This window comes from Salmo salar, chromosome 05, assembly GCF_965601325.2.
Source record: "Salmo salar chromosome 05, fSalSal1, whole genome shotgun sequence".
In the NCBI taxonomy this organism is placed as follows: domain Eukaryota; kingdom Metazoa; phylum Chordata; class Actinopteri; order Salmoniformes; family Salmonidae; genus Salmo; species Salmo salar.
In genome coordinates, this window is record NC_138295.1 from 35,548,759 (window position 1) to 35,561,613 (window position 12,855).

General features: G+C 41.0%; 1 protein-coding gene across 1 annotated transcript in view; it reads right to left on the reverse strand.

The window, feature by feature from the left end:
- The window catches only part of LOC106604729 (disks large homolog 3), a 141,554-nt gene that overhangs the window by 107,524 nt on the left and 21,175 nt on the right, over positions 1 to 12,855 (reverse strand). The gene's annotated exons all lie outside the window — the stretch shown is intronic.

The following is a 12,855-nucleotide window of genomic DNA, read 5'->3' on the forward strand; positions in this document are numbered from 1 at the left end:
GCCACTGAGCTGTCCCATCCACTAGCCCCCACTGTTAGGGCCTCCTCACTGGCCAGCCACTGAGCTGTCCCATCCACTAGCCCCCACTTTTAAGGCCTCCTCACTGGCCAGCCACTGAGCTGTCCCATCCACTAGCCCCCACTGCTGCGGCCTCCCTACATATAGCCCACACTGGCCAGGCCGGAGGATGGGCCTGGGGATGGGGCTGGGTATGGGGCTAGGGCTGGGGATTGGGCTAGCCCATCCTCAACACTGTCACTAGTAACATTAGCTACAGTTCCACTGTACTAGTGACATGGTGACCAGCTGTAATGCAGGGAGGGAGGGCTGGGGCACATGTGCGGAGGATTTAGTTGTAAGCAGCAGGAATGATGGGTGGGGCACTAGGTCTCTGGATAAAGCTTTTGACCTGCTGTGACGTGTGACCACAGTGTGTGTTTGACATGGGCCAAGGAGATGAGGGTTTTGCACAATGATATCTGTCAAGTGAGCGTTAAATCTGACTGTAATTCATTGAATGAATGAAAATCTGATTATAGCAGGAAAATGATTGGTTCACTACAGTGTATTCCTATTAAGGTTTAATAGTTTAAGCTAGGAGGTACATATGGGAATTCCTAGAGAGTTAACTGGTCTGCAACCTGATTTAAGATGGGCGTCTGAAAAATCTGTGTATGAGGACTGTCATGTGTACATGTGCCCAGGATACAGCAAACTTGCCGAATTCAGGTCCAGCTCCGCCTTGACTTCTTGGGTCGGCCAGTCCAAGCAGATTATTCATATCTTCATGGTGACAAAACAAGTCTACAGTAAACATGTTGTCCCCCACAAATGATGTAGCGCTTCTTCTTGTGTCTATTAGTAACAATTATTCCAACATACGAGTAAGAGAAAAAAATGTATAACATTTTTTCCCTTGCTGGAAATTAAAAGTTGATCATTGACTATGGGTGGTATGTTAGTGAATGGACTATACTTCTTTATAGGGAGATACAATGATATAAAGCAGGATTCATTTTTATGGGCAGACTAGGGACATTTATAATGATAGTTGTCTTGCCGGACTATACTGATAGTAACAATGTTTGTTGTCAATGAATTGACTGTGAAATATTTCCATTGATCCAATCATTTACACTTACGCAAAAAGTATCTATGTAGACATGTAAGATGTTATTAGGGCAATAGAAATTACTTTACCGTTTGATGACTCACTTAAAATTATACTGAACAAAAATATAAAATGCAACATGCAACAATTTAAACAATGTTACTGAGTTACAGTTCATATAAGGAAATCAGTCAATTGAAATAAATTCATTAGGCCCTAGTCTATGGATTTAACATGACTGGGCAGGAGCGCAGCTATGGGTGAGCCTGGGAGGGCATGGGCCCAACCACTTGGGAGCCATGACCACCCACTGGGGAGCCAGACCCATCCAATCAGAATGAGTTTTTGCACGCTCCCCCAAAACATGAGACATCTGTGATATTGTCTTGTGTGACAAAACTGCACATTTTAGAGTGGCCTTTTATTGTCCCTTTTATGTGCACCTGTGTAATGATCATGCTGTTTAATCAGCTTCTTGATATGTCAGACCTGTCAGGTGGATGGATTATCTTGGCAAAGGAGAAATGCTCACTAACAGGGATGTAAACAAGATTTCAGTGCGTATATGGAACATTTCTGGGATCTTTATTTCAGCTCATGAAACATGGGACCAACACATTACATGTTGCGTTTATATTTTTGTTCAGTTTAATATCAAGTACTTGCAAAAAAGTCTGAGTTGCACATTTATGTTAATTAGGCTTATGCCAGCAAAGAGGGGTGTGGAGGGGTGTGGAGGTCCTGGGCTGGCATGGTAAGGTCTTTGTCAAGCAACTAGTTTCTAGTTTTTGTATTAATATGGAGTATACCGTATACTAGTGGTGCGCGTGCAAGTGTGAAAATAAGTACTGAAATTATATAGGTCATTTTGGGAAACTTCTCATAAGGAGATGCATATATGTCCAAATTACATGACTGTAGCTCAAACAGGGCAGGAGATATGCTTTTTAAAAGTTTGGTGGGGACAAAAAGTCGAATTAGCAGAAAAACTAAAGGGCGGAGCTTATAGGTCCTTATGAAAAACTTGCTGCTCATGAGGGGCTGCATATATTAACAAATTTCATGACAATAGCTCAAAACGGGACAGGAGATATGCTTGTTCAAAAGTTTGGAATTTCAGTTGATTACTATAGCTTCCCCTTAGGGCCAATCAGTGTAATATTGGAATTTCAATTGATGACTATAACCACCCCCCTTGGACAAATCTGTGTATTTTTGTACATCACCCAAGTTTCATCAAAATCGGGCCAGTGCTGTCTGAGATATAGTGTGTGACGAACATACTAACGGACAGAGACAGATCCACAGTCTGCTCCCTGATTTCATTGTGGGTGACAAATATGTACAGTTGAAGTCGGAAGTTTACATACACCTTAGCCAAATACATTTAAACTCAGTTTTTCACAATTCCTGAAATTGAATCCTAGTAAAAATTCCCTGTCTTAGGTCAGTTAGGATCACCACTTAGTAGAGAGCATGATTTATTTCAGCTTTTATTTCTTTCATCACATTTCCAGTGGGTCAGAAGTTTACATACAATCTTTAAGTATTTGGTAGCATTGCCTTTAAATTGTTTTACTTGGGTTAAATGTTTTGGGTAGCCTTCCACAAGCTTCCACAATAAGTTGGGTGAATTTTGGCCCATTCCTCCTGACAGAGCTGGTGTAACTGAGTCAGGTTTGTAGGCCTCCTTGCTCGCACACACTTTTTCAGTTCTGCCCACACATTTTCTATAGGATTGAGGTCAGGGCTTTGTGATGGCCACTCCAATACCTTAACTTTGTTGTCCTTAAGCCATTTTGCCACAACTTTGGAAGTATGCTTCGGGTCATTGTCCATTTGGAAGACCCATTTGCAACCAAGCTTTAACTTCCCGACTGATGTCTTGAGATGTTGCTTCAATATATCCACATAATTTTCCTCCCTCATGGTGCCATCTATTTTGTGAAGTGCACCAGTCCCTCCTGCAGCAAAGCACCCGCACAACATGATGCTGCCACCCCCATGCTTCACGGTTGAGATGGTGTTCTTCGGCTTGCAAGCGGCACCCTTTTTCCTCCAAACATAATGATGGCAGACCAGAGGACATTTCTCCAAAAAGTACGATCTTTGTTGCAAACCGTAGTCTGGCTTTTTCATGGTGGTTTTGGAGCTGTGGCTTCTTCCTTGCTGAGCGGCCTTTCAGGTTATGTCGATATTGGACTCGTTTTACTGTGGATATAGATACTTTTGTACCTGTTTCCTCCAGCATCTTCACAAGGTCCTTTGCTGTTGTTCTGGGATTGATTTGCACTTTTTGCACCCAAGTACGTTCATCTCTAGGAGACAGAACGTTTCTCCTTCCTGAGCGGTGTGACGACTGCATGGTCCCATGGTGTTTATATTTGCGGGCTATTGTTTGTACAGATGAACATGGTACCTTCAGGCATTTGGAAATTGCTCCCAAGGATGAACCAGACTTGTGGAGGTCTACAATTCTTTTCTGAGGTCTTGGCTGATTTCTTTTGATTTTCCCATGATGTCAAGCAAAGACGCACCGAGTTTGAAGGTAGGCCTTGAAATACATCCACAGGTACACCTCCAATTGACTCAAATGATGTCAATTAGGCTATCAGAAGCTTCTAAAGCATGACATCATTTTCTGGAATTTTCCAAGCTGTTTAAAGGCACAGTCAACTTAGTGTATGTAAACTTCTGACCCACTGGAATTGTGATAGTGAATTATAAGCGAAATAATCTGTCTGTAAACAATTGTTGGAAAAATTACTTCTGTCCTAACCGACTTGCCAAAACTATAGTTTGTTAACAAGAAATTTGTGGAGTGGTTGAAAAACGAGTTTTAATGACTCCAACCTAAGTGTATGTAAACTTCCAACTTCAACTGTACAAAAACCAAAAATACAAAAAAGCAGGCCCAACTATAGCCTCTTTGCTCCTGTACTTGATCTCATAATGCTGAAGGCGACAGCCCGTACCCAGAAAACAAGTTTACCTACAGTGCATTCGGAAAGTATTTAGACCCCTTGACTTTTTCTAACATTACAGCCTTATTCTAAAATGTATTACATTTGTTTTTTCTCATCAATCTACACACAACACCCCATAATGACAAAGCTAAAATATGTTTTTAATACATTTGCAAAAATGTCTAAACCAAGTATTCAGACCCTTTGCTATGAGACTCGAAATTGAGCTCAGGTGCATCCTGTTTCCATTTTTTTTGTAATCAGAGGGCTGATATAAATACTATGCATGCCAGTCTCTCTTGGATAAGAGTTGAGGAGAGACTGACTGCATCACTTCTTTTTATAAGAAACATTAATGTGTTATATCCCAAATTAGTTTGCATAGTCAACTTACATAGAGCTCTGACACATACACTTACCCCACCAGACATGCCACCAGGGGTCTTTTCACAGTCCCCACATCCAGAACAAATTCAAGAAAGCGTACAGTATTATATAGAGCCATTATTGCATGAAACTCCGTTCCATCTCATATTGCTCAAATAAACAGCAAACCTGGTTTCACAAAACAGATAAAGCAACACCTTACGGCACAACGCCCCTACCCTATTTGAGCTAGATTGTTTGTGTATGTATTGATATGTAGGCTACATGTGCCTTTAAAAAAATGTATGTAGTTCTGTCCTTGAGCTATTCTTGTCTATTAATGTTCTGTATTGTTTCATGTTTTGTGTGGACCTCAGGAAGAGTAGCTGCTGCTTTTGCAACAGCTAATGGAGATCCTAATAAAATACCAAAAATACCAAATACTACGATGATGATTACTATTATGATTTTACTTCACGGTAAGTAAAAAAAAAAAAAAATCTGATATTGACTAGATTGTATGTACTTGTATTGTATGTAACAAATCAAAGTCCCGTACACAGATTAGCAGATGTCATGGCAGGTGCAGCGAAATGCTTGTGTTTCTAGCTCCTACAAGGCAGTAATACAGTACCGATACAAAATCAATACACAAATAATCCAGAAAAATAGCAAAACAATAAATAGCCAATGGTTTTCCTTCATTATTTGTTTTTTAATGCATGAATATAATGGCTCACTGTTCGTTGTTGGCATTTCCTGCCTAAGTTTGCCGACTTTTCCAATGAAGTAATCATTAAAATAATTGACAACATTAAATGGTTTTGTGATGAGTAAGCCATCTGATTCGATGAAAGATGAATGTCTTTCTGTCCATAATTAAATTTAAAGTACTCCAAAGTTTTTTTCCATCATTCTTTATATCATTGATCTTAGCTTCATAATACAGTTTCTTCTTTTTGTTGAGTTTAACACATAATTTCAAAATTTACAGTAAATCAGCCAGCCAGATGTGCAGCCAGACTTTTTAGACACTCCTTTTGCCCCATCGACTTTCGACCATACAGTTTTTCAATTCCTCATCAATCCATGGAGCCTTAATAGTTTTAACAGTCAATTTCTTAACTATTTTAGGCCCAGCTTTTAGAACTTTGGCATTCCCTGGATATAGTCACTATATTGTGATCACTGCATCCAATGGGTATGGATACAGCTTTAGAATAAAGTTCTACAGTATTAGTAAAAATGTGATCGATACATGTGGAAGATCTTGTTCCTGTAGTGTTTGTAAACACCCTGGTAGGTTGATTAATGTCCTGAACCAGATTACATGCACTGGTTACAGTGAGAAGCTTCCTCTTGAGCAGACAGCTTGATGAAAACCAGTCAATATTCAGGTCCCCAAGAAAGTAGATGATCTTTCTTTTTACATTACATACACTATTGAGCTTTTCACACATATTATTTAGATACTGACTGTTAGTACTTGGTGGCCTATAGCAACACCCCAAAAGAAAAGGCTTTAGATGTGCCAAGTGAACCTGCAACCACAACACTTCAATAACACTTGACATAAGATCTCCTCTAAGCATTACAGGGATATGGCTCTGAATATATACAGCAACACCTCCCCAATAAGCATTTATGTCTCAGAATTGGCTAATATATGAATGTTATTTGATGTTAGCAAGTTATTGATTTCATGAACGTTATTTCTAAGGCTACATATATTAATATGTGCTATTTTCAGCCCTTTCCTGGGTAGCTTAATATAGATATACACTACCGGTCAAAAGATTTAGAACACCTACTCATTCAAGGGTTTTTCTTTATTTGAAGACATCAAAATTATGAAATAACACATATGGAATCATGTAGTAACCAAAAAAAAGTGTTAAACAAATAGCCATCCTTTGCCTTGATGACAGCTTTGCACACTCTTGGCATTCTCTCAACCAGCTTCATGAGGTAGTCACCTGGAATGCATTTAAATTAACAGGTGTGCCTTAAAAAGTTAATTTGTGGAATGTCTGTCCTTCTTAATGCGTTTGAGCCAATCAGTTGTGTTGTGACAAGGTAGGGGGGAATACAGAAGATAGCCCTATTTGGTAAAAGACCAAGTCCATATTATGGCAAGAACAGCTCAAATAAGCAAAGAGAAACAACAGTCAATCATTACTTTAAGACATGAATGTCAGCCAATGCGGAAGATGGACCACAGGAAGCTCCACCTCAATCTTCCTGTGGTCCATCGTCAGTTTCTCAGAGATCATTTCCCTCACTTTGTCCTCAGACTCCATCCAGGTCTTGTGGAGATTCTGCAATTCCGTTAACAACCATGTTGTTCCACCTAGATTGTCCCTTGAGATCATGGATTATCATGGATTCACACACAGAACTGATGTCTTCTCTCAATGACTTACAGATTGCTGTCATCTTGCCGTTCTTCCTGTTTCAACTAATCGAGCTGACCCTGGGAGAACTGCCACAATGGCTAACCGTGTCATGGGCTGCATTCAAGCCCCCAAGAAAACCCTGCTAGCTTGATAGGCAGCTCGCTAGCAGCTAGGCTAACTGCTACGCCAAATAGCTCCTCAGACCCAGGCTTGGTCGACAGGATCACTGGACAGAGACTAGCAGTCCCAGCAACTGATGCCAACTGCGTCGCAGGATCCAAACTAAAAAGTTAGCTAGCTACTAAGAAACTTTCCAATATACTTCAAAAACAACAAACTTTTCAAAACAACAAATTGAGCTCTCCCTCGTTCCGTGTTCAACAGGAAGTGACGTGTATATATATATATATATATATATCATAGATTTTATGTTCCTAGTTTACCGACACACATTTTCATTATATAGTTCTTAAAAACCTCTTAAGGATCGGACCCTTTTTTTCAATTTTCATCTAAAATGACATACCCAAATCTACCTGCCTCTAGCTCAGGACCTGAAGCAAGGATATGCATATGCTTTATACCATTTCAAAGGAAACACTTTGAAGTTCATGGTAATGTGAATGTTGGAGAATAGAACACATTAGATCTGGTAAAAGATAATACAAACAAAAAATATGCTTTTTCAACAACAAACAAAAAAAATCAGCATCTTTGAAATGCAAGAGAAAGGTCATAATATAATATTGCAGTTTAGGCACAATTTAGATTTTGGCCACTAGATGACAGCAGTGTGTGTGCAAAGTTTCAGATTGGTCCAGTAAAGCATTGCAATACTGGACAATATTTGGATAAAGTCTTCCCAAATGTGCCAAATTGGTCAATTAAGTAATAGTAAAATGTCTTAAAAAGAAAAGTTAATTATATCAAAAATAATGTGCAATAATGTGCAAAACCATATTGCAACTGGAACAATACAAAGTGTAAGAAACCAAAAATCCCATAGGGGCGAGCACACTCCACTGTAGATTTTCATATGGGAAATGGTCACAAAGTCAGATCCCAAGGGTGAAATTTTACAAATTTTAAAACTGATTTTTTTGTGTCAATTATACATATGTAGAAACCGTATCGACAAACATTTGTCTTATTTTATTGAGTTTGTCCATAAGGCGTATGTTTTGTCCCTTTGCCATATAAAAATGTAAAAAATGATCATAGGAAGTTGGCTTTAGTACCCAAAAGTGCGTGAACCATGTCCAAATGGCATAAGAAATGTCCAAATGGCATATATAAGTATTGAAAGTACCAAATCAGGATGTTATGTCCATTTGTCATATATAATCATAGGAACTTGGGTTCCAAACCCAAAATCAGGGAACCATGTCCAAATGCCATAAGAAAATGCCCAAATGGCATATATATCGACCAAATGACATATATTACTATGTTAAGCCCTGATTCAACCTATAAGGTATATTTGTTATGTTTGATCATAGGAAGTAAGAATTTCTCGTTGATGTTGATTCAGCATGTCCATTTCGCAATACAAGTCCTTATGGATATACATCGGCAATGGACACTGTCAACTTGCAGAAGAGCATGTTTACACTGACAATATAGCATATGTGTAATGGACACTGTCCAATTACAAATGTAAACTGTCCATTTGCAAAGTCTTACAATGGGCATTTACCATCACGAATTGGACATGCTCTAATATACTGCAGAAATGCCCAATTGACTGGCTCGTTGAACTCGGGATGGCCGAGCAGTGATAGTGGTTCCTCTCCATCGCTCATTGGTGTTGATTTCAGCCTGTCTATCCCTCATTAAATACATTGGAAATGTACACTGTCCATTTGCAATATTAAAATGTCCATTGCCAATATATTATACTGGCATCAAGTCAGCCATCGTTCAATAAGATATCATACTGACACCAAACTGATACATACTGACACCAAACCCACTTTGTCCAACTCGTTTAGAAGCCAGCCATCACATATTTCAGAGCCGGCCCAAAATTCACACAGCGCCTTCTGTTAAAACCATAAAAAAATACATAAAACACGTAGTTACGTTCTATCTGCGTGTCCAGTTCTGACATTATGTGTAGGCCTAGCTGAGGCGACCCGAATCCCGAGTTTCAGTTCGATAGGTCATTCGGAGCCCGAGCAGCGACCTTAAATAGTGCTGAAAATTTACTTTTTCCGGGAGTTGCTACGGGGTCCCTGAAAGAGCTATCGGACAGAAACTTTAGGGTCCGTTTCTATGGGCCGAGGCAGATTCAATACACCTAGTCTTGTGATTCTGGGACTTTTCTAAGTGTCGTCATTTTCGGGACGTTAAAAATTAATTTAAGTTATTGCAAATGGACGAGGCTCTTTCTCAGCCTGAGAACCTTCTAGAGTGACATAATTCACCGTGCACTACCGACTTAAGCCATAGAACAGGTTTATAAACGTTCAGGGCTCTAGGTCTGACCGTTATTTGATGGTTCGAACAGAGGTAACTATTGCAGGCTCTGTGTGTCTGTAAGCCCCACACTGTGTCACTCCACATTGTGTGTGTATGAGAACAGAAAATCACAGAAAATCACAGAAATCACATAGAGCTCCGAAACCCACCTTAACGGATTTCGACCTTTAATCCCAGAAAATGGGCATTAACTCAAAGAGCGTTGAGGCCTCGAGGCCATCTTGTTACTGGGCTAAAAGTACATTTGTCCAAACCTGTGCTCACTGAGGTTCTTCTTCCAAGTCTTTTCCGTTTACGAGAAACGGCTGGTACAACAGAAAAATGGCACAAAATTTAACATTTATTACGCAGAAACCAAATGACCAATATACTTTATTTGATGAATTCCCGGAAGACCGGGCCCTTGGAGATTTTAACATTTTAATCTGCATATTTTAATAACACCTGCGGACGTCCAAACTCATCCCAATATTGGTGTGCCCCTGCCCAGTCACGCAAAATCCATAGATTAGGGCCTAATGAATTCATTTCAATTGACTGATTTCCTAATAAGAAATGTAACTCGTAAAATCGTTGAAATTGCTGCACGTTCCATTTATATTTTTGTTCAGTATATCTTGGAGATCTACGGGAAGCACTGACCCAACAGATCCACAGACGATGCAATCTCTATTGCACTCCACACTGCCCTTTTCCACATGGACAAAAGGAACACCTTTGTGAGAACGCTATTCATTGACTACAGCTCAGCGTTCAACACCATAGTGTCCTCAAAGCTCATCAACAAGCTAAGGACCCTGGGACTAAACACCTCCCTTTGCAACTGGATCCTGGACTTCCTGACGGGCCACCCCCAGGTGGTAAGTGTAGGTAACAACACATCCACCACACTGATCCTCAACACAGGTGCCCCTCAGGGGTACGTGCTCACAGTCCCCTCCTGTACTCCCCGTTCACTCATGACAGCACGGCCTGACATGACTCTAACACCATCATCAAGTTTGCCGATGACACAGCAGTGGTAGGCCTGATCACCGACAATGACGAGACAGCCTATAGGGAGGAGGTCAGAGACCTGGCCATGTGGTGCCAGGGAAACAACCTCTCCCTCAACGTGATCAAGACAAAGTTGAGGATTGTGGACTACAGGAAAAAGAGGCCCGAGCACGCCACCATTCTCATCGACGGGGCTGCAGTGGAGCAGGTTGAGAGCTTCAAGTTCCTTGGTGTCCACATCACCAACAAACTATCATGGTCCAAACACACCAAGACAGTCGTGAAGAGGGCACGACAAAACCTGTTCCCCCTCAGGAGACGCAAAAGATTTGGCATGGTGTCACGCCCTGACCTGAGAGAGCCTTTTTTATGTCTCTATTTAGGTTTGGTCAGGGTGTGATTTGGGTGGGCATTCTATGTCCTTTTTTCTATGCTTTGTATTTCTTTGTTTTGGCCTGGTATGGCTCTCAATCAGGGACAGCTGTACATCGTTGTCGCTGATTGGGAGTCATACTTAGGCAGCCTGTTTTCCTTTGGGGTTTGTGGGTTGTTAATTTCTGTTTAGTGTGTTAGGATACCTGACAGGACTGTTTGGCTGTCGTTTGTTTTTTCTTTGTGAAGTGCCTTTTTCATCCAAAATAAAAGATGAATAAATTCCACGCTGCACCTTCTTCCAAAGACAGCCGTTACACATGGGTCCTCAGATCCTCAAAAGGTTCTACAGCTGCACCATCGAGAGCATCCTGACTGGTTGCATCACTGCCTGGTATGGCAACTGCTAGGCCTCCGACCGCAAGGCACTACAGAGGGTAATGCATATGGCCCAGTACATCACTGGGGCCAAGCTTCCTGCCACTCAGGACCTCTATACCAGGTGGTGTCAGAGGAAGGCCCTAAAAATTGTCAAAGACTCCAACCACCCGAGTCATAGACTGTTCTCTCTGCTACCGCACGGCAAGGGGTACCGGGGCGCCAAGTCTAGGTCCAAGAGGCTTCTAAACAGCTTCTACCCACAAACCATAAGACTCCTGAACATCTAATGAAATGGCTACCCAGACTATTTGCATTGCCCCCCTCCTACCCCTCTTTTACACTGCTGCTACCCTCCGTTGTTATCATCTATGCATAGTCACTTTAACTCTACCTACATGTAAATATTACCTCAACTAACCAGTGCCCCCGCACATTGACTCTGTACTGGTACCCCCTTGTATATAGTCTCACTATTGTTATTTTACTGCTGCTCTTTAATTACTTGTTACTTTTATTTCTGATTCTTATCCGTATTTTTTTAACTGCATTGTTGGTTAGCGGCTCGTAAGTGCTCCGGGTGACCGGATCGGCGCGGACGGGTGTTCCAACCGGTGCTGCCGCGCCCACGGGGCCTTATATAGAAAGGTATGTTTCTTTCCCCATTTCGTTGCGTTTGCGTATGCTTAATAAATGTTTTGCAACAGAATCGTCAGAATGAATACGCCCCTGATCACCCACACACACAGTTCATTTACATAGCAGCCACATACAGCATAATCACTTTGATCATTGTGTAATTCCTTCTCACATCGCAATGCCTGCTCTCCTCCTCTCACCTTTTCCCTTGGCTTTTTGGACTTCAGTGGACAACACATCAGTTGTGACCAGGCAAAACAACCTTTCCAAGCCAAACCTTCATATCATAACTGCTAACCGCTTCACAGCCTACATCGTTGGCACCATATTAGCTAACATCATCGTCAACATAGCTACTCGAACTAACGCGTTAGTAAACCCACAATCCAATCCATGTGTATAATCACGCAGTGCAGCAAGAAGTTTAGCAGTTACACCGGCGGGCCCCAGTGGCATTAAATTAATACAACCGAAAGCTCACCTTGACTTGGAAGAGTTGCAGTGTTGGATAGCCTTAGCCAGCTAGCTAACATAAATAGCATTCCTCTCTGTTTGAGTCAGGTTGTTGAGTCGGCTAAATTAGCTACATTAGCTAGTGAAGTACTGTAAGTGAAAGGTTAACTAAGAATAAAAAAATACAACGAAATATAGCTAGCTCTCTCCCTCTATGCTGCTTGTCCATATTTTTTGAAAACATGAATTTGTTCAAAACCTTTCAACTAGTATTTCTCTCTCATCGAGTCAACTACCCGCCACACTTTATGCACTGCAGTGCTAGCTAGCTGTAGCTTATGCTTTCATTCTCTGATTCTTTGATTGGATGGACAACATATCAGTTCATGCTGAAAGAGCTCTGATAGGTTGGAGGCCGTCCTCCAGAAGTCATTATAATTACTGTGTAAGTTTATGGAAGGGGATGAGAACCATGAGCCTCCTAAGTTTGTATTGAAGTCAATGTAGCCAGAAGATGCTGTTGATGCTACTGTAGACCTTAATTGCAAAACAGTGTGTTTTAATCAGTTATTTGGTGATGTGAATATACTTTTTTAATGTTTCACTATTTAAATTGGTCCTCCCCTTCCTCCTCTGAGGAGCCTACACTGCTTTCTCCAAATTTCTCAGTGGTTATTTTTCCAGAGCTTGTCTATAA